The 25,762-nt window shown below is 47.2% G+C and overlaps 1 long non-coding RNA gene across 2 annotated transcripts; it reads left to right on the top strand.

The window, feature by feature from the left end:
• The first annotated feature begins 8 nt into the window (after positions 1 to 8).
• On the top strand, positions 9 to 25,385 carry LOC114113984 (uncharacterized). 2 transcript variants are annotated; one of them, XR_003588802.3, is made up of 2 exons: positions 9 to 6,632; positions 23,746 to 25,385. It is a non-coding gene; the product is annotated as an uncharacterized LOC114113984 (long non-coding RNA). The 2 variants fall into 2 exon arrangements; XR_009600225.1 differs by lacking the exon at positions 9 to 6,632 and adding an exon at positions 10,021 to 10,120.
• The last annotated feature ends 377 nt before the right edge of the window (positions 25,386 to 25,762 follow it).

Here is a 25,762-nt window from a genome sequence, read left to right on the forward strand (position 1 = left end):
GTCTGTCTCTCTCTCTCTCAGGGTCTCCGGGGACGCTGGTCCTGGGCATTTATAGGGTCCCTCCATCCTGAATTTGGACACGTGAGATGTAGGTGGAGTCTGGCCGATACCTTTTCTCCCCTGTGGCCGCCTCCTGCCCCTACCCCCTACCCCTGGGCGCAGCATGCCTATCACCCCATCTAGGACTTCACAGCTGAATGGCGTTCCCCATTAATGAGCTCCAGATAGGGATTGACGTCCCCTAGTTTTCCGTGTTTGTTCCCTAGGTTATCACAGGGCAGCTCCCCCAGGGCCTCCCCCGCCCCCACCGGTCCTATGGGGATTCTGTACAGCTTATGCTGCCGAACCCCTCTCTCTGATTCAAACTGCTTGCCAAGTCAGGGGCAACACTTTACAGAACTGACCATGAAACAGGGTGTCAGTGCCACCCCTTCCGGAGATTGGGGCATCCTTCCTGCTGACTGGCCTCCATCTCGCAGGGGATGGAAAACAACCGGTTGGTGTGACACGAACCTTCCAAGGCATAAAGGGTTTGTGTCTCTCCTGTGTTTGCTTTCTTGCACTCAGTCATCCACAAATCATTAAGCTTCACTTGCTCCCTGGAACCCCTGCCAAATAGCAGCTTTCATCACCTGAAAGCAGGGGGCGATTTCAGAGGCGCTGGGATCCTGGCCTTGGGTGATGGAGTCAAGCTCAGGTCGACTGAGGAAGCTGTGAGTTTCCATTCCATAGTGCATCTCTGTGATTTCGAAAGGGGATAATAAACCTATGTGGGCTTGGGGTTTAGATTAAATGAACTAATATATGGAAAGTGCTCAGAGCTGCTCCTGGCCCGCAGCAAGATGTTAATTGATATCATTTGTTATTAATAGCATTATTTATACTATCAGGAGAGACCATGATTCCCCAAACTCACATGTTAGGGTCCCAGAAGCTGTGACAGGCTCTAGGTACCCCTAGAGCTCAGAGCCACCCAAGCCACAGGGGGAGGACTTTTCTGTGGGGCAGTGAGCTGTGTAGGCTCAGGACGACTGCAGTAAGTGACTTCCTGGTCTGAGTGCCCACTCAGTCCAGCCTCTGGGCAGTGCCACTTCCTGCCATCAATGCTGCCCTGACCTGGGGTCCAGGAGACATTAGGTCTCATTACATCATATTTCTTTGATCTCTCCAGCCCTGCTCCCTGTCCTGGGGACCCAGAGGCAGGGTCAGGGTCTAAGTGAGACTAAGAGAACCAGCTTCTTGACTCTGCTCTACCTCCTGTCCCCAGGGCAAGTCACAGTCCCAGGAACGGAAATCTGAGAGCGATTGGAAACCACAGAGTGGAGCCCCCCGTGATGCAGCTTGCCCTTGGATGGGCCACACACACTTTCTTGTCTCTCCTCTTTGATCAAAGTGTTCGTGACCTTGAGAGAGAGAGAGAGTGGCTGACCCATGATTCTGGACAGGATCTCTTCTTATCTAGTCAAGTGAAAAGTCTCTTATCTCCCAATAAACCCCCCAAGAGGTGTCATGACTTCTCTCTGCAGCCCTTAATCCACACCCCAAACCATGTATGTGTAGGTTGGCCATTCCGTCACACAGCCATAAATTTAGAACCCAGTGGTAAGATACCACTCTAAGACAGAGGTCGTCTAGCCTGTGAATCTCATTTTACAGATTACATGAAGTCCAGAGAGATTGAGACTCACTCATGTTCTGGTCTGGACACAAGTCTGAAAGGAGGGGAGGACGCCAGCCATGACTGGGCCCCTAGTCCGGTTGTTCATTCCTTTTGAGCCGGAGTGGAAGGTGTTCCTGAGAAGCTGGGGGGTTCCAGCCGTGGTCCCTGTTTGGTGAGAAACCCGAACCCGGGGAGGGTTGCATTTTGTTTACAGTGATCACAACACTGCGTAACTAAAAAAAAAGTAATTTTGCTTAATTATGTTTAGTGCACAGAGGAAACATTGTTTCAGCTATGTATTTTTTGGTTAATATGCATGCTGTATGCTGTGTGTGTGTGTTCAATTGTGTCCAACTCTTTGAGACCCTATTGATTGCAGCCCACCAGGCTCTTCCATCCATGGAATTTTCCAGCAAGAATACTGGAGCCAGCTGCTATCTCCTACTCCAGGGGATCTTCCTGACCTAGGCATTGAAGACACCGTTGTCTTATGAGGACCAAGGTGCCATCAGCTGTGTGATGCACTGCTAACTAGAGTATGGCAAAAAGTGCTTGGAGGCAGATGGTGAGATGGTCACACACTGTGACTGTACCTGATACCACTGAATCGTGCTCATACAGATGGTTAGGGTGGTAGGTTTTATGTTATCTTAGAAATAAGTTTTAAACATAAGTGAAGGAAAACAACCCCCAAAATGCTTTATTCCTAATCTTTGTTTTGTACTTATTGAAAATAGTCTTTCAGATTTACATAGATATCATAAGAAAAGCTATGACAGAGCTAGACAGCATATTAAAAAGCTGAGACATTACTTTGGTGACCACGGTCTGTCTAGTCAAAGCTATGGTTTTCCCAGTAGTCGTGTATGGATGTGAGAGCTGGACAATAAAAAACACTGAGCACCATGAATTGATGCCTTCAAACTGTGGTGCTGGAGAAGACTCTTGAGAGTCCCTTGGACAGCATGGAGCTCAAACTAGTCAATCCTAAAGGATATCAACCCTGAATATTTATTGGAAAGTCTGATGCTGAAGCTGAAGCTCCTGTACTTTGGCCACCTGATGTGAAGAGCTGACTCACTAGAAAAGACTTTGATGCTGGGAAAGACCAAAGGCATGAGAAGAAGGGGATGACAGAGGATGAGATGGTTGGATGGCATCACCAACTCAATGGACACGAGTTTGAACAAACTCCAGGAGTAATGAAGGACAGGGAAGCCTGGCGTGCTGCAGTCCATGGGGTCACAAAGAGTCGGACATGACAGACCAACTGAACTAAATAGCATTTAGTCAAAAGCCACTCTTATGAACACATGAAAAAGGATATTATAAGCAAAACAAATGGCTAAAAGAGTTCTAAAATTTCTTCATATTCAGAGTTTGACTCTCCTCAAATCCTGTTTCGATTCCAAGCTGAGTCCCTGATATTTCTCTGCACAGTTTCACCCGCAGTGCCATCCGAAGTGTAGCGATCCATCACTTCTTACAAGATTGTCTGCCACGTTTCTGTAAGCGTACCTCTGGGGTTTTCTTGCTTCATGTGTGACTGGCAATCATTTTGCCCTTTTCTCAGTAGTAAAACAACAATTTCATCTGCTTGTGGGACTCTTCCTTTCTTGGGTCCCATACAACACTTGGCAGTTGTTTTACAAGAAAATACAGGCTTGTGGTCATTCTTCAGTAACAACTATTTGCTTCACTAATGTCATATTCTTGGCAGGCTGCTCTGTTTCCATGTCCTTCTGTACACAAAATAACTTTGTTTAACTGCTAAACCATAGTGTAACTTTTTGAAGACATTTTCAATAGCAATTAAACTGAACAGATGTAGGAATGAGAAGGCGTGAAACTCTAAGGACCAAATTTAAATATGCACAGGTGATGACAACCATTCCCAGCTGTTGTAAGATACCACGATCATTAAGACATTAGAATGAGAGTAAAAAGGTATACCTTAGAACTGACGAGATATAGCAGTTATAACACTAAACTTGCATTTAGTGCTCACTGTTTAATGAACTCCTTTAGGCATTCCTACATGCATTAATGCTGTTAATCTTCACAGCAATCCTATGAGCTAAAATTATCATCTCATTTTTTATGAGATGAGGAAAATGAGAGAGGTTAATAACTTTCCTGAGATCACACAGCTAATAAGTGGGGAGGCAGAATTGGAATTCCAGGTGTTTGATGTTTTGGGTTGTTGTTGTTGTTTTTTTTTTTTTTTTTTGGCTGTGCCACGTGGCTTGCGGGAATCTTAGTTCCCCAACTAGGGATTGAACTGGGTCCCCTGCAGAAGCATGGAGTCCTAACCACTTCACCACCAGGGAAGGATATTTTTAACTGTGAAAGTGAATTTCTACCTCATACCCACCCTGTGAAATAATCAAGATAGAGAAAAAGTGAGACAGAAGGTTAAAGGATGCTGAAGACTAAAGAAGCGGGGATTTGTATGTGGTTTGCTGGAGGCTTGAAGGAGGTGGCTGAGAGTCTGGAAAAACAGAGGTAGGAGGAGGGTATCTGTGGGGAGCTGGGCCAGTAAGGGTGCCCCACGTGGGAGCACAGTGACAGAACTCAGGACTGCTGCTATCTGGCAGATAACAGGTGTGTTTCCTGCTCTGAGCGGAGATGCAAGTGCCCTCCATTCTCCCATCAAGGTCAGTAAAAGCAGGTCACACACCACAGTCTGTGTGGCTGGAACTCTGGGGAAGGAGAAACAAAGAACAGGGCAGATCCATAGTGGCTGAAGCGGGACAGAATAAAAAGAGAGCCCCCAGCAGCAGCGGGTGGAAGGGGTGGGAGTCTGGGGCTCCGGTCCCCTCCAGAAGCCCCAGAAACCTTGCTGGGGATTGGGTCCGCGGAGTTCTGGGACGGAATGTGAGTGTTTCTATGGAGGGTTGCCAGATAAGTCACTGGATACCCAGGTACATGTGAATTTCAGAGAAATAACAAATTGTTTAGCATAAGTAGATTTAACGCAATATTTGGGACATACTTACATTGAAAATTTGCTCATTATATGAAATTGAAATTGAGCCGAGGTATCCTATATTTTTCTTTGCTAAATACGACAACCCTACTCTATGTGGAAGTGAAGAGAGAACCTAGAGAGCTGAAAGCCTGGGGGCATCTGGGTTTCAAACTGAATTCTCACATGGACTTTTAGGAATGAGTCTTAGTGGCCTCATTTAATCCAGGAGGAAACTGAGGCACAGAGAGGTTTTAAAAGTTGCCTGTGAACTTCCCTGGTGGCCCAGTGGTTAAGAATCTGCCTGCCAGTGCAAGGGTCAAGGATTCGATCCGTGATCCAGGAAGATCTCACATGCCTTGGAGCAACTAAGTCTGTGAGTCACAACTACCGAGCCTCAGCCCTTAGCCTGTGCTCCGCAGCAAGAGCAGCCACTGCAGTAAGGGGCCCACTCACTGCAATGAAGAGTAGCCCCTGTTCTCAGCAAGGGTGAAAACCCACGCGCTGCAACCAAGACCCAGAGCAGCCAAAAGAGAAATGTTGCCTAAGATCAAAGGTAAGTAGCCAAGATAAGCTATAAGTACGGGTCTGTCTGATTTAGAAATTCAGACTTTTGCCCCCCGGGTTGGCTGACTTTGTTCCCAAAGGCTAGGCAGTCCTGAAAGCTGAGGCCCAGGTAGAGACAGGCTCAGGCTCCTGGGGAGACAAAGATAGCTTCTGGCTATCTCCCTCCTGCCCATGCAGTAGGGCGCAGGGATGAAGAAGACCTCACCTATAGCCTCCTATAGCTCCCACCGCCCACAGGACAAGGCCAGACCAACTCCTCCACTTTGGGGCCCCGATCCATGTTGTTCCCTCTGGCTGGGACGTCTGTCCCCACCATTTTCTCACGGCTGACTTTTCCTCAAACTCCAGACCAGTGACTTTCAAACCCTTTTAATTGAGACTTGCAGGAAGAAATGCATTTAATATCTTAACCCATTTACATTGTCTTAATAAAAAGAGATATAACTATAACATTACACAAAGCAATATTTCCTCAATGTGATGTTTTAAATTCCTCTACTCTGTTTCACTAAAAAACTCATTAAGGTCGCAGCTACTAAATAGACTTCATGACCCACCAACAGGTTGCCACTCAGTTTGAAAAACACTGTTTTTGATTCTGGCTTAAAATCCCTTTCTCAGTGGGGAAGAGAGTATTGGTGGGTTTAAGAAGGGTTGGGAAAAGCTTGCTCTCTTTGAAGAGAATTAGGTGTGAGTAAGAGATTCCCTGGTGGCTCGGATGGTAAAGAATCTGCCTGCAGTGCAGGAGACCTGGCTTTGTTTCCTGGGTCGGGAAGATCTCCTGGGGAAGGGATGGCTACCCACTCCAGTACTCTTGCCTGGAGAATTCCATGGACAGAAAAGCCTGGTGGGCTACAGTTCATGGGGGTCGCTAACAGTCGGACACAACTGAAGCAACTTAGCATGCAAACATGTTAATCATAAACTCAGCACCTAGCACTGGGCCTGGCATGTTACAGGTGCTCAGCCAATGTTTGTCAAGCGGATAATGAGCAAGTCCACCAGTTCTGGTCCCCTCACCCGCACTCCAGCCCACTTACACCCTGCCCAGCACCCTCTGTGTTTCAGCCACATGACCATCTTCAGGGGCCTGATCAGAAGAGAAGCTGATTCTCAGAGCTTGGGCAGAGAGAGGGAGGCATGCATTTGTGCACTCGTGCGTGGAATAGGAGTTGGAAGCAAGCGTGTGCTCATTTGCAAACGATCAGGCAGGAGTAGGGACTTGGGGCAGAGAGACCTTTCTAATAACAACTCTGCCTTGTGAAGTAGTGAGTTCCCGGACTCTTGGAGGATCCAATGAAGGCTGAGCAAACACTGGGGAAGCTATGGCAGGAGTTTGTACACCAGGATGAGGGCCAGACAAGTGGACAAATGCGGACGCTACAACTCTACAGCGTGGAGAAGCCCGGCATGAAGGTTAATAAAGCTTCTGCACAGGTGGGCAATGGGGAACCATTGTGGGTGCTAGCAGAAGGGGAGACGGGCCAGCAGCAGGACATACTGCTCCCCTCGTGACGGAACTCCTTCCAGTCCCCGGCTCCCTGTCCCATCACATCTGGGGAAGGCTAGCCAGCGTGGAAGCCCCAAGGGAGCCTTGGCAGCACCCTCCCTGGGGGAGGGGGAGTCCTCCTTGCAGGGCAGGAAGGCAGAGGGGGAAGTATGTGCCAGCTGACCTGGGAGAGCTGGTGTCTCTGCCCTACAGGGAGAGACAGGAGCTGTGAGTGCCAGGGTCAGGCTATGCCGGGGTCATTACCAGATCAGGGAGTGGTAATGAGTTGAAAAGGCTATGGGCAATGCCCCATGACCTTGCTTGCAAAGGTCACCCAAACCTGTTTGACTCCCCACTCACAGCCTCAGCTGAGCCACCCTGGCTGCACAGTGCCTGCCTCCAGCATCTGTGGCTCCAGTGATTGGTTCACCAGCAGGACTCTGATCAGGCTCTGGGCAGGGCCCCTCTCCACTCCCCCCCAACATACCATCATGGCCGGCTTCCTCCTACCCTGGCGCTATACCCCCTCATGCCCCTCCCAAGCCTCTGTCAGCCTCATGCCTCTCCTTGAGGCTGGCCCTGCCCATCTGATGTGTGAGGCAGCAAGCTAGGCTCACATGGCTTTTCCCGACCAGTCATCTTGGCCATGTGAGCAAGTGGGCACCAACCTCATGTATGGATGAGGCTAAGGGAGGCTCAAGGACCTTAAACTGGCTGCCACTTCCGCTGCCCCCTCCCCAGAGTGCTGTCTCACCTTGGTGACATCACGGATCATGGCATCCTGGCTAAAACTCTGAGGACAGGAACTGTATCAAATTTACCCTTGTAGTCCTAATGCTTAATATGTGACTGGCATGGTGTAGACACTGTTAAAAATGTTTGGGGAATGAATTGTTTGCTCAAGGTCAAACAGCTAGGAAGTAGCTAAGCCATAATTCAAACTTAAATCTTCCTCCATCCCAACCCAGTCTCCCACACCCTTCATCTTCCTCCAGGAAGCCTTCCCAGACTTACTCAGTCATGGCAGCTTCCCACCCCACTCCCCAGAATCCTGGGTGTTTGCCTCATCTTCCTTCTCCCTGTTCTCCCTGAAGGCAGGGTCCTGGGATAGCGTCTCAGCCTGGTTCTGATCCCCCAGCTCTGCCCCCAGAACTCAAGAAGACCTCTCTGAATGCAGGATGTCCAGCCTAGGGATGGGGAGGGCTCAGAAGAGGAAGACATCTTCAAGCCTGTGGGCCCAGCCACCTGCCTCATGATCCCTGCTCATCCAGCCACAATTCCGCCTGGTACTGGGCCTGCCGACTCCTCATGAGAGTTGACCCAGGCCTTGGTATTCGCCCAGGGTGGGTCCAGGTGGGGCAGGTAATCCTCTGCTCATTTTGCTGCAATTCAATATCAGCCTCCAATTTGCACGCTCTGCTGCCGTCCTTCCCTCCTCCCTCTGGCCTCAGCTGGGGGAAGGGAGAACTCAGGACTCTCCAGGGTGCTTCTGAGGGACGCCTGGAAGTCCTTCCAGCTGACCACAGTCCCGAGCCTACTCTGGGCTGAGCGTCAGTCTTGGGATGGAGGGACCACTGTCCCCACCAAAGGAACAAGACCTGATGTCTAGCAGCCCAGGGTGGATTCCGGGTCTACCTCGTAGGAATCCAAAGCCACTCAGGCTCTCCAAGCTTCCGGGTTGAACAGTTGTATAAAAGTCCCTGGACATGGTGAGTGTTCAAAAATACTAGCCAAGGTCTCCCTAGGGGCTGAGCGTTGGTGGCTTTGGAGAGTCCTGTTCTCACCCAACCACCCACCTTGGGCGGCAACATGGGCCTGTCCTCCCTGGTTCTAGCTGATGAATGTCTGTTTTCTTGGGATTTTAGAGCCCTTGAAGGAGTTCATTGTATTTATTTATTCATGCAACAAATAGTTATTGAGCACCAGTCATGTGCCAAGCACTGTTTTAGGCTTTGAGGTACGTCAGGGAAAAAAACAGATGGAGATCCTTGACCTGGCAGGACTGCCTGTTCACCTCCACTTCAAACAACCTGAAAAGAGATGAAAAGAAGTTGTCAGAACTGGAAAATAACAGCGTTTACTCTCCCATATCACTATCACCCCTGTCTTACCAACATAGCTTGAATTTAAGTCATGTCAGATGAATGTAATAAAAAGTGTGTGTTGTTCCTCAAAAAGTTAAACACAGATTTGCTATATGACCCAAAGTTCCACTCTTGGTTATGGACCCAAAGGAGCTGAAGTCAGATGTTCAAACACAAACTTGTATGCACATGTTCATAGCAATATGATCCACAATAGCCAAAAGGTGGAAACAACCCAAATGGCCATCAAGAAATGAATGGATAGACAAAATGCATATCCATACAATAGAATATGATTCAGCCATAGCAAGGAATGACGTGCTCACACATGCTGCGACACGGATGAACCCCGTACACTGTGCACTGAGTGAGAGAAGGCAGGCCCAAAAGGCCACAGACTACGTCACTCCATCTGTAAGAAATGTTGAGAGTAGGCAAATCTAGAGAGACAGAAAGTGGATGAGTGGTTCCCAGGTTGTAGGGTTGGGGGAAAGAAGAACGGGGTGTGGCTGCTTAATGGGTACAGGGTTTCCTTTTGGGGTGATGAAATGTTCTGGGACAAGAGTGGTGGTGGTTACACAACATCGCGGATTTACTAAACGCTGTTCAGTTGTACATCGGAGACAGTCGAATGGTGCATTTTGTGTTACGTTGTTTTATGATTAAACAAACCATAATGTCTTCTGTGCAGGGCTTCCTATCCCATGCATTGCCTCTGTGTTCCCCCAGGGCGTTTGCACATGCTGGTCCTTCTACTTGGGCTGCTCCCTTTCCTCTTCTTCTAGTTAACACGTCTATATCCTTCAGATCTCAGCTTCACCATCACTTCCTTAGAGAGGACCAAGCCCTGCCATTACATACTTGAGAACTGTGTCCCACCCTGATGAAGCGCTTGTCCTGGTCATACTCATGCCATTTATCTGATGAATGTCTCCCTCACCAAACTGCTAGTTCCTGGAGAGAGGGGAGAACCTGTGTGTTTGGGGGCCTGGCTGCATCCCTAGGGCCTAGTTCAGTGCCTGGTCCACTGTAGATGCTCAATAAATCTTGACTGAGTGCACAAATGAATACATACCTCTAAGTGAATTCTAGTAGAGTCACTATCTCCAGCAACCCCATCTCAGATGGTTTCCCCAACACTGCCACTGCCGAGCCTTCATAGCCACCATGACGCCTCATCCTAATTGCCACGTGACAGGGTGGCGGGATGAGGAGGAGGAGTCAAACTCCCAGGCAGCCCAGGAGCTGAGACAGAGTCAGTCAACAAGGGTGAAGTTCAGACCAATTACTAGCACTGGGATGAGAGAGGTCAGGTGCCAAGTGGAACAACTGCCTGAGTTGGAAGCGCAAATGTGAGTCAAGTCAATACTGCACAGGATGGGCTTTCCAAAAAATGCATATTGAACAAATTCCTGAATGAATAATGTGCCAAACCCTTGCAAGGTAGGAGCCTGGCACATCATTGCAGAATGATGAATTCTGGAAATATTAAAAAGAAGCCCCAAGGGGACTTGGTGGGTGCTGGAATGAGGGCGTGAGGGAGGGAGGTGTACAGAGTGACTTGGAATGTGTACTTGCACCCTGCTGCCCTTTCCCAAGATGCGGAGAACCAAGGAGAAGCAGATTGGGGAGAAATGAGATGGGATGCGATGTTTTGATATTGAGGTGCTTCTGGGATGGCTAAGGAAAGGTTCTGGAAGAAGGGCAGTGGCAGAGGCAGTGGGAAGACTGAAGGGGAGGTGAGGCAGGAGGGGAGGGCAGAGGGGGTCTCCATGATTATGGGAAGAGTTGGGGGAAGATGCACAACTGGAGAGAGGGACAAGGAAGGGGATGACAGGGACCTCCGCGCCCAAAGAGGAGGGAAGGGCTGCGCACAAAGCCCCAGGGTGGTCCGAGTCAGGAGAGGGGAGTAAGGTGCAGTCTGCGTGATGTTGCTGCGTGAAGCTGGGATGGCAAGAAATCAAGGGGACTCCCATCTTGGGGTCTTTGCTTTCTTTGTGAAAGAGGGGGAAGGTCTGAATCAGGAGCCTGGGGGAGATGGAGCGGGTTTGAAAGAGCTGCAGTGGAAAGAAGACAGGGCTGGTGCGGGCAGTGGTCAGGGCCTCTCTGAGGCAAGAGGCCCCGGTCTCCAGGGTGACCCACTGTTTCCAGTGGGTGCGGCAGCCCAGGGTGGCAGCCAGCTCCACCAGCCCAGCGGGTGCCCATTGGGTGCAACGGGCAGCTGGGGTGAGGCCCTGGGCCAGGCAGTCAAGAAGGAGCCATCAGAAGCACAGAGGGCCATAGGCAGCAAGTGGTCCATTCAGTTCAAGCTTTGAGGAGTGCGAGTGTTTTAGCAAAGACAGGCTCCAGGGTGTGGCTGTGGTAGGGACTGATGGAAATGGGGAAGGCCTTTGGAACTGAATAGCTTCACGACCAGAACAGATATGGACGTCCTCACAGGAGAGAGAAGCTGGGCTTCCAGAGGTGGAAGGGATGATGACAATGCTGAGGAAATAGGAAGGCTTGTCAGAGGATTCTGGGAAGGCTGAAGAGGGAGCGAGGGAAGGCTGGAGATCACATGGACCCATAGCTCGAACGGCAAGGCTGGACACAAGGTTTCCAGAACAATGCCCTCTAAGCCCCGTGCTGCATGGGGGCAGGCGTGGGGCAACGCGTGCCTCTCAGGAGGGGTCAGCTGCTTGGGGAGGGCGCATTTCTGTGGACTCTAGCCCCTCATCTCTGGCCCATAGACACTCTTCATTCAGGCCTTCAGCGTCTCTTGTGGAAATCCCCAGAGCGGATAAGAGATCTCCCCTCTGCCCCAGGGTCCTCTCCCTCTCCAGGCCCATCAGTTCCCCAGGAGAACTGTAGGGTCAACCCCAAACCCCTGGTGGCTCTGGCCTGCTCTCTCACCCCACAGCCACACTTGGGAGCACTTGCACTTCCTTGAACACCTCTTGCCTCTAGGCTGTGCGCAGGTGGCTTCTTCCTCCTGGGAGACCTTCTCCACCCTCCTGGCTGGCTTCTGGCCCCAGCCTACTCTTCCTCCAAGACGCCTTTCCCGATGACCCAAGACTGCCCCTCCTGGGCGTTCCTAGAGTACTCCAGACTTTCCTTATCGCAGAGCTGTCACAACATGGTGTTGTCTCTGCTCTGGCCTGCCTTGCTTCCCATAGATGGTACAAGAGCTGGGTCTTGCATCTCCAACACCTGGCCCAGGGCCTGGCCCAGTATGGAAGCTCACTAAACACACATGGAATGAATAGGCTAGTTGGTTCCTTCCTTTTTTCTTTTATATTGGGGTATAGTTGACTCACAATGTCATCTTAGTTTCAGGTCTACAGCAAAATGGTTCAGTTACACATTTTCTTGTATACATCCTTTTTCAGATTCTTTTCCCATTTAAGTTGTAGAGTAATATTGGGTAGAGTTCTTGTTCTGTACAGGAGGTCCTTGTTGGTTATCCATTTTAAATATAGTAACATGTACATAGTGTTAAGTTGCTCAGTCATGTCCAGCTCTGTGATCCCATGGACTGTGTCTGGTCATAGCAAACACCCTCTCCAAGAAACACAAGAGAAGACCCTACACATGGAGAATCACCAGATGGTCAGTACCGAAATCAAATTGATTATATTCTTTGCAGCCAAAGATGGAGAAGCTCTATACAGTCAGCAAAAACAAGACCGGGAGCTGACTGTGGCTCAGATCATGAACTCATTATTGCCAAATTCAGACTTAAATTGAAGAGAGTAGGGAAAACCACTAGGCCATTCAGGTATGACCTAAATCAAGTCCCTTACAATTATACAGTGGAAGTGACAAATAGATTCGAGGGATTAGATCTGATAGAGTGCCTAAAGAACTATGGATGGAGGTTTGTGACATTGTACAGGAGACAGTGATCAAGACCATCCCCATGAAAAAGAAATGCAAAAAGGCAAAATGGTTGCCTGAGGAGGCCTTGCAAATAGCTGAGAAAAGAAGAGAAGTGAAAGGCAAAGGAGAAAAGGAAAGATATACCTATCTGAACGCAGACTTCCAAAGAATAGCAAGAAGAGATAAGAAAGCCTTCCTCAGTGATTAGTGCAAAAAAATAGAGGAAAACAATAGAATGGGAAAGACTAGAGATCTTTTCAAGAAAATAAGAGATACCAAGGGAACATTTCATGCAAAGATGGGCTCAATAAAGGACAGAAATGGTATGGACCTAACAGAAGCAGAAGATGTTGAGAAGAGGTGACAAGAATACACAGAAGAACTATACAAAAAAGATCTTCATGACCCAGATAATCATGCTGTGATCACTCACCTAGAGCCAGACATCCTGGAATGTGAAGTCAAGTAGGCCTTAGGAAGCATCACTATGAACAAAGCCAGTGGAGGTGATGGAATTCCAGTTGAGCTATTTCAAATCCTGAAAGATGATGCTGTGAAAGTGCTGCACTCAATATGCCAGCAAATTTGGAAAACTCAGCTGTGGCCACAGGACTGGAAAAGGGCAGTTTTCATTCCAATCCCAAAGAAAGGCAATGCAAAAGAATGCTCAAATTACAGCACAAATGCACTCATCTCACAGGCTAGTAAAGTAATGCTCAAAATTCTCGAGCCCAGGCTTCAACAGTACATGAACCATGAACTTCCAGATGTTCAAGCTGGTTTTAGAAAAGGCAGAGGAACCAGAGATCAAATTGCCAACATCCACTGAATCATTGACAAAGCAAGAGAGTTCTAGAAAAACATCTATTTCTGCTTTATTGACTATGCCAAAGCCTTTGACTGTGTGGATCACAACAAACTCTGGAAAATTCTGAAAGAGATGGGAATACGAGACCACCTGACTTGCCTCTTGAGAATTCTGTATGCAGGTCAAGAAGCAACATTTTGGAATTGGACATGGAACAACAAACTGGTTCCAAATCAAGAAAGGAGTGCCTCAAGGCTGTACATTGTCACCCTGCTTATTTAACTTATATGCAGAGTGCATCACTATATCAGAGAAATGCTGGACTGGATGAAGCACAAGCTGGAATCAAGATTGCTGGGAGAAATATCAATAACCTCAGGTATACAGATGACACCACCCTTATGGCAGAAAGCAAAGAAGAACAAAAGAGCCTCTTGATGAAAGTGAAAGAGGAGAGTGAAAAAGTTGGCTTAAAGTTCAACATTCAGAAAACGAAGATCATGGCATCTGGTCCCATCACTTCATGGCAAATAGATGGGGAAACAGTGGAAACAGTGACAGACTTTATTTTTGGGAGTTCCAAGATCACCGCAGATGGTGACTGCAGCCATGAAATTAAAAGATACTTGCTCCTTGGAAGAAAAGCTATGACCAACCTAGAGAGCATATTAAAAAGCAGAGACAACACTTTATCAACAAAGGTCCGTCTAGTCAAAGCTATGGTTTTTCTAGTAGTCATGTATGGATGTGAGAGTTGGACTATAGAGAAAGCTGAGTGCAAAGAATTGATGCTTTTGAATTGTGGTGTTGGAGAAGACTCTTGAGAGTCCCTTGGACTGCAAGGAGATCCAACCAGTCAATCCTAAAGGAAATCAGTCCTGAATATTCATTGGAAGGACTGATGCTGAAGCTGAAACTCCAATACTTTGGCCACCTGATGCAAAGAACTGACTCATTGGAAAAGACCCTGATGCTGGGAGGGATTGAGGGCAGGAGGAGAAGGGGACAACAGAGGATGAGATGATTGGATGGCATCACCAACTCAATGGATGTGAGTCTGAGTAAACTCTGGGAGTTGGTGATGGATAGGGAGGCCTGGTGTGCTGCGGTCCCTGGGGTCGCAAAGAGTCAGACACGACTGAGCAACTGAACTGAACTGAACTGGACTGTGTCTGCCAGCCTCCTCTGTCCATGGGATCCTCCAGGCAAGAACACTGGCGTGGGTAGCCATTCTCTTCTCCAGGGGAGCTTCCCAACCCAGGGATCAAACCAGGGTCTGTTGCGTTGCAGGCAGATTCTTTACCATCTGAGCCACCAAGGAAGCCTGGCGTGTATATGTCAGCCCCCAAATCCGCAACTACCTCTTCCCACCTTCGCCTCTGGTGTTCGTAAGTTTGTTTTCTCTGAGTCAGTTTCTGTTTTATATATAGGTTTATTTGCATCTTTTTTTTTTAAATTCCAAGTAAGCGATATTGGGCTTCCCAGGCGGCACTAGTGATAAAGAATCTGCCTGCCAACGAAGGAGATAAAAGAGTCATGCGTTCGATCCGTGGGTTGGGAATAAGCCCTGGAAGAGGGCATGGAAATACGCTCTAGTACTCTTGCCTGGAGAATCCCCATGGACAGAGGAGCCTGGTGGGCTACAGTCCATGGGGTCGCACAGACTCAGACACGACTGCAGCAACTTAGCGCACACGCACGCGTGCGTGCACAAGCTTTCTCATGTGATCTTTGTCTCTGACTCACTTCACTCACTGTGACAATCTCTAGGTCCATCCATGTTGCTGCGAACGGCATTATTTCATTCTTGTCAGTGGCTGAGTAATATTCCATTGTGCATACGCACCACAGCTTCTTTATCCGTTTGTCTGTTGACGGACATTTAGATTGTTTCCTTGTTTTGCCTATTGTGAATAGTGCTGCTATGAACACAGGAGTGTATTATCTTTTTGAATTATGTTTTCCTCCAAGTATATTCCCAGGAGTGGAATTGCTGGAACATTTGGTAGTACTCCAAAAAAACTTTTTAAAAAATGAAAAAAAAAAAAAGTGTGGAAGCGCCATAAAGACATGTTGAATGAATAGGCTATTTGGTTGGATTGAGCTGGGCTGGTGTGCTGCTAGTCTTATCATTTCAGAGGGGTAGTGCATCATGTTATGTTTTCAGAGACCTTTCTAGGCAGTTTTTCTGGAGGAGAAGGACAGATTCAGGAATGGATCAGAATGATCTGAAAACCTTTTCACAATACCATTGGCAACCTTCCTGAAAGTCATATTGTCCGGATCATGTAGGGGTGAGAATAGGGAAGGGGCAGCACATACACTCTGAGAAAGCTGCCAGGAGTTGTTGACCCACCACGTCTCCCAGCCCCCCGAGACCACTGTTGAAGGCTGAGTTCCAGGCCATATCTGGGGTGATAACCACCCACGGGGTTCAAACCAAGGTGTACCAGACTCTGAAACCACTGCCTCTGATCTCCACACCATGCTGTGCTAACCATGACCCCACCTTCATGAGCTGAGACACCACCAACCACCCTCTCAGGCATTCACCCTCCCCTACAGTTCCTCACCCCACAGCCATACCTCGGCCAGACCCTCCGCACGGCTTGGTCCCAAAGAACCAACTCCTGCTGAAGCCCAGCCCCCTCCCACACCTTTTCATCCGCTGCCCTAGGGCAGGCTGTGCCTGGGGTACATCTTCTTGGGATTCATCTTTCCCCTAGAGATCAGTGTCCTTGATCATCTTGATCATTGCCATGCTCCGGCTGGCCTCAGGGCCTTTTCTGGGGATTCCCAGCTCCAAGATCCATGGAGCATGTATGTATGTTTCTGAGAGAAGGTCCATTACTTTCATCGGATTCTCATGGGATGTTTCCTGTTTTTGAGTGTGTGCGTGCTCACCCCTTGGGGAACTGTTCACCTGTCAAAATGCAATTCAGACAGAACTGACTCTGGACACTCTCCCACTCCCATCAGAGCACTCCCCAGCTCCGTATCTTTCCCGGGCTGAGTTCTCCACGGTCTGCCTTCTCCACAACAGTGTCAGCTCCCTCACGGCCGGGGTCACAGTTCTCCACCCTTATTTCCCAGAGCTGCACCAGTCCGAGTCACATGCTCAGATGGTTTCCTGTAATCAGACAATCTATCAGGCTGTTTCAGAAATTACTCCTCTTTCAAGAAGCCTACCCAGATGGACTGGCAGGTAAGCACTTCTTTATCCCAAGGTGACATCTTAGGCCTTACCACTCAACTCCCTCTATACCTCAAGGTACAAAGGCTTAGCACCTTGTCTTAAAGACAATAAAATGATGGACAAGAGTATTATTTATCGGCAATGAGACGCTCTGATCTTTTGCAAACATGCCATTGTCTGCTTTGCACTCAGTATTATCTATTTTTATTTCCTGTATGGATGTCTAGAAGTTCTTTATATGAGAAATAATTGCTGGTAAAATAGACCATTTTAACAAAGTAACTATATTTCTTTTTACCAAAAAAAATGCTATTTTTCTATGATGTAAACAGTTGTTAGGTGGCAGATTTTTAAGGAAGTTTATTGTATTTAAGAGTCTGTATCCCTTTGTGTGAGAGGAACCCAGAGAGGGTTCGCATTTGCTTTAAAGCATAAACCCCTCACCCATTCACAACTCTTGCTACTCTTAGTTTATCTTAGAAAGAGATGTCAATAGAGACATTTTTCAGGGTTAATAAAATTAACTTTTCACAAAGATTTTTTTTTTTTTTTACAAATGCAGCTATAAGGTTATATTTGAAAATAACCCTCTTAGAACCAGCCAACAACATCCTTACAACAAATTTTTGCTGCCATATTCACTAGAATTACCAAAAAAGCCCCCATAGTTTCATCTTTGTTCATCTGCGGGGATGTGCCCTGAGACCAGATCCCCCTCCCCTCACCCCCATTGTCCCTTTCAAGAAATGTGTATTTTTATCTACAATGATCTTTAATTAGCCTCTGCCTATTTTCCAAAAATGCTAGAGACATTATATGTACGCCATTACAGAAGTATTATGAGGCCTATGTATTCTGCTGTTTACTATTGCATTAATCTGCACAAAGTTTATGCATTTTTTAAAAATGTGTTTGTCACTTCTTTCTAAGTCAGGCTTTCTCGTGAGCTAACATTTCCTCAATGGTTTCTGTCTCCTCCCTCCCTCCCTCCCTCCTTTTCGTCTTTTTTCCCTTCTCTTTCTCTTTCTTTTTCAGAAACCACCTTATCAGTTTCTAAGCATTTTGAATTCCTAAGATGTGAACTGCTGAGTGGTCTGCCATTTGGCCCTAAAACAGCTCTGGGCTCTCATGGCCTGCTTTTATCTGTCCCATATGATTGTATTTCATCAGAACTTCATGCATTTGGACAGTAATAAACAACACGGAGTCTAAAAAAAAAAAAAAAGACAATAAAATGGGACAAATGATTAATTAAAGGATTGTTCTACATAGGCCACCTAGTTATCTGCCCCAGGCATGTCCAAATATCCAACTAAGGCTTCTGAATGTCTTCATATCAGGTTCCAAGCTCTCATCATATCACTCCTACCCCCTACCTAGTTGCCTTCCTCTCCTTTCCCCAACTCATCACCCTGGAGAATTTCTAGTTCCTTCATCCCTCTAGAGGTGACCCCTTGGGGACTCCGCGTACTCTCATACTACCCAGAATACAAGCATGTGTGGAGACCATCTCTGCATGGAGACTGTCCAATCTGCCACGTAACGCCCCTCCCCAGCATACCGCATTCAATGTAACTCTGCCCTTTCCTCCATCACATCCATGCATGAGTCCCCTTCACCAAGGATCTCTCTGACCAAATTCTTTCCTCCCCACCCTGCTCACAGCTCTAGATGGATTCTGATTTGTTCCGGGTGTTGTTCTGCCCCCCAGCCACAAGCACAATTTCTTTCCTCCAGTGGACTTCATCCCATCCTTGGTCATGGACAGAAATGGGGGCAGAGCTGGAAAATAAAGAGCTCTTGGGGATGCGTTGAGGGGAGGGAAGCCCCAGAGCCTGAGCTCTGAGTGACCAGGTCTGGAGGAGGTGGCTGACACTGAAGGAGGCCACAGGCCATGTTCCTAAAGACAACACTGGGTTCTCTCCGCCGGGTCAGGGGCTGCCGGGATTTGCAGAGGGCAGTTTCAGTTTTCACAGTGCTCCAGGAATACAAGTCCCATCAACAGTTTCCAAATAGCCGCCCTCTCCCAGAGCAACATGAGACAACCGTGGGCCTGGGAGGACTTGTCCAGCACTGGGCTGGGCAGGGGTCTGCTGGAGTGAAGGGCACAGTAAAGGTTGGGGGCTGAGGGCAGGTTGAGAAGGAAGCCTCCTCAGGGGACTGGTCCACCCTCCACAGCTCTGCGGTCATTCCAGGGGGAAGCCCAGACCCTGGGCTTATCAGAGCTGGAAGGGAAGTTAGGGACTGCCTGTCTTGTCAGTGGTTCCTGGACCCAGGTCACATGAAGGCTGGGATGTGGGTTTCTCAAGTAATTTGCTCTAATTCAATGGGTTCTGAATATTTCCCTGACCTGAGACTGTGATCAAGTAGCTCAGCCATAAAGAGCCTCTGCTTATTTCTGGAATTCTACCAACCCTGGTTGGCACACTTGCTATCTGCGGTAGATCTGAGTCTGCTCCATAGGTCTTCTATTAACAAGAAATGGGGAAACAAATTAATCATTACTTACATGTGGTCTACTCAGTCAGCCACATTTCCCAAAGCATGTTCTCCATGGCAGTGGTGGGTGTGGGGATAGATAACAGAAGGCGAGGTTGGTGGGTAAAGGCAGGGAACTGCCTTTCAACCCTGCAGAGGATCCAACTGAGGTTCAGAAAGGAAAAGGCTTTGCAAGGTTGCACAGCAAGCTGTGAATGGATGTCAAATCTGAACACATGTCCCTGACTCCTCGACCAGGCCACCTACCCTTCTCACCTTCGGATGGACTGCTGAGACCCCCACACATGAGATTTACTCTCTATTGCTCAGGAGGACCAGTCTTTCAAACAAACTTCTTGCTTTCTCTTTTCAGATCTTTTTTTTCCCCCTCAAGATTTTATTCTTTTGTGATATCTTTAATCTCTTTTTAATCCCTTTAAACATATCTTTAATATTTTCATTCATTTGTTTTTTGGTTGTGCTGGGTCTTGGTTGCTGCATGTGGGCTACTCTTTGTTGTGGTATACTGGCTTCTCATGCTGTGAGCACAGGCTCTAGGCATGCAGGCTCAGTAGTTCCTGTTGCATGGGCTTAGTTGCCCCTCAACATGTGGGATCTTCCTGAACCAGAGGTTGAACCCATGTCCCCTGCACTGACAGGCAGACTCTTGTCCACTGCACCTCCAAGGAAGCCCCATCTCTTCAGATCTTTGACTAATCTGTTTGTTCAAGTGGAAGTGCCAAGAGAGTCCACACTCTATGATTCCAAAGTACGAAATCAGACAAAACTGATCTCTGCTGTCACCAGCCAGGACGCTGGTTATCCTTGAGGGAGGTGGTCACTGGGAGGGGAACAGGCATTCTAGGGTGCTGGTCACATTCTGTCTTTTGATCTAGATTCTGGTTACATGGGTGCATTCAGTCAGTGAAAACGCATCAGGCTGTACACTAATGCCTTGCATCTTAATACATGCTGGTAATATATCAATTACGAAATTTAAAAGGTATGAGATCAGTAAGTATTTGTCATTGACTGATGAAAGAAAGCACATTGGGGCTGTTTCTAAGCACTTTTAAATATTGTGCTTAGAAACACAAAGCTACACGCCCTCAGCAGTCCACAGCCCTGCGGAGACTCTCCCTGCTCCCATGGCTCAACCAGGTGGCTTAAGGCCCCAGCAGGGGCAGGTGGAAAAGTTTCTGCATCTTGTAACTATCAAGCTTCATCATGTAACCAAGAACCTCTAGCCTAGTTCCTGCTGGGCCTTCAGGGATTAGTGCCAGAGTCCTCAGTAAGGACCCAGAGGAGAGCGTCCAGCCTGGTGACACAGAGGGAGAAGGAAGCGAAGGAAGGCCGGGGATGGCAGACGTTCAACGCTCTCTGGAGGAGAGGCCAACTGGAGCCCAGAGCCTGGCGCAATTCTGGGCTGTGGGTTGACTCAGGTGGGCACACTGACATCTTCCAGACCATTTCTGATGGGCCCAGTTCTTGGGAGAAGGATGCGTCTGAGCACACGTGTGTGTCGGTGCAACGTGTGCCTGTGAACACACCTTTGCTCCAGCTGTTCCATCCGCCTGGAACACCTTTCCCACCCTCCTGAAATCCTTTAGTCCACGTCTCTACCTGACAGAATCCTAGGCAGTATTCCAGGCTCAGTTCAAAGGTCTAGGGTGGCTTGATGCCTCCCAGGCAGAATGGCTCCTGCCTGGCTGTTCCAGGCCTACTGTGTGACCCAGCACTGGTCCCCTGACTCAGAAGTGTCATGTGTGTGCCGTCTTCATGCCTTGACCGAGAGCAGGGACTCAACCCCAGATCTCCGCTGGACTGTCTAAGGTTCAAATGTGCGTATTTAGCTCTGGGAGCATATATTAGAATTGATTAGGGCTAATCCCTCTAAACAAAGAAAATCACTAACAGATTAATTAAGATAGCTGTTTGGAGTGCTAATTCAAAGGCTAATGATCTTTTAGTTTAAGCAAGGTCTGATGCTTTGATAAGGCCTGTCATTGTACTATAGTATTGATTGAGATTGGGCCTGGCTTGTGAAATGCCTAAGTGTGCAATTCACACATAATTCCTCCTCTAATTCAGGCACATTTTTCTCCTGTTGATAAGCCTTATAATGACTATAATGAATTAAGGAAACCTCAGGTGAAACAACACATGACTATACTTGTCAATAGAGGTGTAACTATGAATTTAATGAATGTATTTCCTAAGCCATTCTTTGGTAAGGATGTTTGCCCAGGTTCTGATCAGAATATGAACTATATGAGTGACTCAATAGCATTCATTTATTTAGGTGCTTATTCATTCGTTCATTTAGCATGTACTCAGCCCTACCACAGTCGTCAGCTCCATGCTGGGGGGTGTGAGGAATGTTTTCAGACATAACTCCTGCCTTTGATGAGCTCTTCTTCCAGTAAGATTAGTGATCCCAGAAACCTCACGAGAGTACAAGGTGCTGTAAGACAAGTACTAAAGGAAATGTTCAGAGGTAGGCAGATCTTGAACCAAGGGTCTGGGAAAAGTTCCCTGAATGAAGTGGCTTTTGGAATGAATTGAATATGTAAGATTTTGTTACGTGCTGCACACTGTCACTTAGTCGTGTCCGACTCTTTGCGACCCTGTGGACTGTAGCCCACCAGGTTCCTCTGCCCATGGGATTTCCAGGCAACAATACTGAAGTGGACTGCCATGCCCTCTTCCAGGGGATCTTCCCAACCCAAGGATCGAGCTCCTGTCCCCTGTGACTCCTGCATTGCAGGCAAATTCTTTATCACTGAGCCACAGGGAAAGCCCCGGGACGACTGAGTAGCTACATGCAAACGAATGAATTTGGAGCCCTATACTAAGATTAAGTAAAAATGATCAAAGGCCTAAATGTAAGAGGTAAACTATAAAGCTGTCAGAGTAAAACATAGAGGTAAGCCTCTTTGACTTTGGATTAGATGATGGTTTCTTAGATGTGACATATAAGGCACAAGCAACCAAAAAAATAATAATAACAAATTAGATGTCATCAAAATTAAAACCTTTTGTGCTTCGGAAGACATTATCAAGAAACCAGAAAAACAACTGATATGATGGGAGACCATATTTGCAAATCATGTATCTGATAAACATCCGGTATCCAACGTATATAAAGAGTACTTGGAACTCAACAATAGAAAGACAACCCAATTTAGAAATGGGAAAATGCTTTGAAGAGATGTTTTTCTAAAAATATGGAGAAAGAGAGAGAGAAGAGGTACTTCTCTATAAACATATAGAGAATTGGCAAAAGTATTTGAAAAGGTGCTCAGCATCAGGAAAATGCAAATTAAACCATAATAGGATGCTACTTCACACCCACTGGAATGACTATAATGAAAAACACAGACAACAACAAATGTTGAGAGTGACGTGAAGAAATTGAGATCCCCCTCATATGTAGCCAGGGGGAAGGTAAATTGTTGCAGTTGCTGTAGAAAGCAGTGTGGTGTTCTCAAAAACATTAAATATGGAATTGCCACATGATCCAACAATCTCACTCCATATCCAAAAGAATGTGAAACAATGACTCAAACAGGAATTATACACCAGCATTCATAGCAACCTTATTCACAATAGCCAATAGCTGGAAACGGCCAAAGTGTCCATCGACAGAGAACTGATAAACACAGTGTGGTCTACCCATACAGTGAAATATTATTCAGACTTAAAAAGAAATTCTGACACATGCTACAACATGGATGAAACTCAAAGTCAAGATACTAAGTGAAATAAGGCAGTTGCAAAAGGACACCCATTGTATGATTCCATATATGGAATCAGTGTATGAAATATCCTTTCATATATTTCAGTATATGAAATATCCTGACTAGGCAAGTCCACAGAGAAAGTAAGTAGATTGTGGTTACCAGGGGCCAGGGAGCGGGAGAATGAGGAGTGACTGCTAACGGGTATGGAATTTCGGGGCTGATGAAATTGTTCAGGAATTAGATGGTGATGATGGTAGCAGGGCTTTCCTAGTGGCTTAGATGGTAAAGAATCTGCCTGCACTGTAGGAGACCTGAGTTCGATCCCTGGATTGGGAAGATCCCCTGGAGGAGGGCATGGCAATCCGCTCTAGTATTCTTGCCTGGAGAATTCCATAGACAGAGGAACCTGGCAGGCTACAATCCATAGGGTCGCAGAGTCAGACACGACTGAGGTAACTTAAAACGCAGCTCGACAGTGGTACAGCCTTGTAAATATACTAAAACCCACTGAATTGTACACTGTTTTGAAGGATGAATTTTGTGTTATATGAATTGCATGTCAATTTAAAAAGTAGTTTATGCTTATCATAGTAAGTGTGGAAACAAGTATTTTTAAAAAGAAGAAAAAGCGTTCCCCAGACTCTTCCCTGGAGGCTGTCACAGGCTGGGGGACCCATGAGCGAAAAAGGGTAGGGTGAGGTAGCCAGTGTCCAGGGTGACTGGCACAGACCTGCAGAGTGCCTGAACGCCAGGTTAGACCAGATGCAGGACAAGGAGGAGCCATGAAGAGTTCTGGGGAGACCAGACTGGCAATTAGGAGACTGAATACGAAGCAGTCTCCATTAACGGTCACCATCCTACCAAACACTGAAGGTGCATTCATTTCATTTACAGCAAACTTGCACGTGTCCACAAGGCGCATGCACAGTAAGCAGCGAATGAGGACTGCAGGGTTACCGACAACGGAAAGCAGATGGAAGCCACACGCACGCACAGCAAGAGCGTCTGTGCGGTTGTGGGAGAGGATGTCACGTGGAAGATGTTCAAGATACTTTAAGTGAAAGAAAAAAAAACTCTTATGATAAGAACTTGATTTTGCTTTTGAAAAAGTTACTCATAACCCTCCTCTTTACATATGAGTGGAGATAGGCTAAAATGTTAATGGTAGTTACCTGCTTGGTGGCTTTCTTAGTCTTGTGTTTTCTGTTTAAAAAATATTTTCCTATGATAAACATGTATTACTTATTTAAAAGAATAAGGATAAACATTAATTGTCATTAAATAGTGAGAGAAAAATTCTATTTTGCCAATTTTCTGATTATTCATGGGAGAATCCAGGGAATGCAGGGGCAGCAGAAGGTAACATCAAAGGGTGAACTAATGACTCAAAAGCGATTCACCTTTTACTTTCAACAAGAGGGCAGAGTGAAGGGTGGGGGTGGGAGATAAAGGCATTGGATCTGATTCTCAGTGTTCACCAGCTGAAGGAGCTAGGCGGTTCCACATTGCCAGTGGACAGAAGGTCTAGCCCTTCAGCCACTGGAAAGAACGACAGTTCATGGTTTCATCCCTTCGTTCATTCATTCACTTTTTGGGTGAGCACCTGCTGTGTGTTAGGTCCAGAGGGCAGTTCTAGAATTTATCTGAGACACAATCCTTGGCCTCTCAAAGCTAGGAGCTGATTTATTCAATATAATAAGGCTATCTGCCCATATTGAAATTGCCTGCCTGGTAGAGTTAAACATTTATTTACATATTTATTTTGGCTGCATTGGGTCTTGTTTGTGGCCTGTGGGCTTTCTCCAGCTGAGGTGCACAGGCTTAGTTGCCTCAAGACATGTGTGATATTAGTTCTCTGACCAGGGATCAAACTCACGTTCCCTGCATTGGAAGGCAGATTCTTAACCGCTGGGCCACCAGGGAAGTCCCCAGAGTGAATAAAGAAGTATCGAAAGCTTCCTATGTGTCAGGTGCTAAGTGCTCTAGGTAGATAATCCCACTGACACCTCTCCCCCACAAGGTAGTTACTGGTGTTGTTACTCCCTTTTATAGATCGTGAAAGTGAGCCCTCAGCAGTTAACAAGTTGCCCGTTGGAACTGGTGGAACTTCTACTTCAGGAGAAACGTCATCCCAGCTCACAGAGTTAACCTGCCTTATCGAAAGAGCACGGAACAGCAGTCTTGGTCGGCACAGCCGTGAGGCGAGTGGTCGCCTTGGGGATGCTGAGTGAGCATCTGCTCTGGGCCAGGCACTGCGCTGGGGACGCCATGGGGGCTCAGGCAGGACTTGCCTTCAAAGAGTGTCCAGAACTGAAGCAGAAGCACGGACAAATCTGGTCCCCATGCCACAGAAGAGGAAACGAAACCTCTGAGAGCGCGAGAGGCATTTCTGAGTTTTGCACACAACAAGGCACGCATTGACAGAAGCAGGTCCGCCTTCTTGCTTCTCTTCACATTCCAGTCTGTGACTCTGCACAGATTCTTGAATTAGTGCAGTATTCATACAAGTTGAATAAAGCAGTTGAGGAATCTTTTGTAGGACTAATTCTTAAAACTCTTATTTGTATATTCGTAGATCAGGCGTAATGTGGAGGGAGCGTGATACCATCTCTTTACATTGTTCTACCCCGAAGCAATTCTCAAAATGTGGCCCAAAGACAAGAATTCTCTGATGGGCCGGTGGTTAGGTTAGGACTCCGTGCTCTCACTGCCGAGGGTCTGGGTTCAATGCCTGCTCAGGGAATTGAGATCCCACAAAACTTAGACATCATTTCCTCTTCTCATGTTAATTCTCTTGTGAGTGTACAGTGTTTCTCAGAGACTGCTTGGTGTGGATGTCATCACCACTCTGACAGCTAAGAGAACACGCGCTAGTGTGTCGTGTTTTAAAAGTTATCAGTTTAATTTCCGA

This window comes from Ovis aries, chromosome 3 (assembly GCF_016772045.2).
Source record: "Ovis aries strain OAR_USU_Benz2616 breed Rambouillet chromosome 3, ARS-UI_Ramb_v3.0, whole genome shotgun sequence".
Lineage (NCBI taxonomy): Eukaryota > Metazoa > Chordata > Mammalia > Artiodactyla > Bovidae > Ovis > Ovis aries.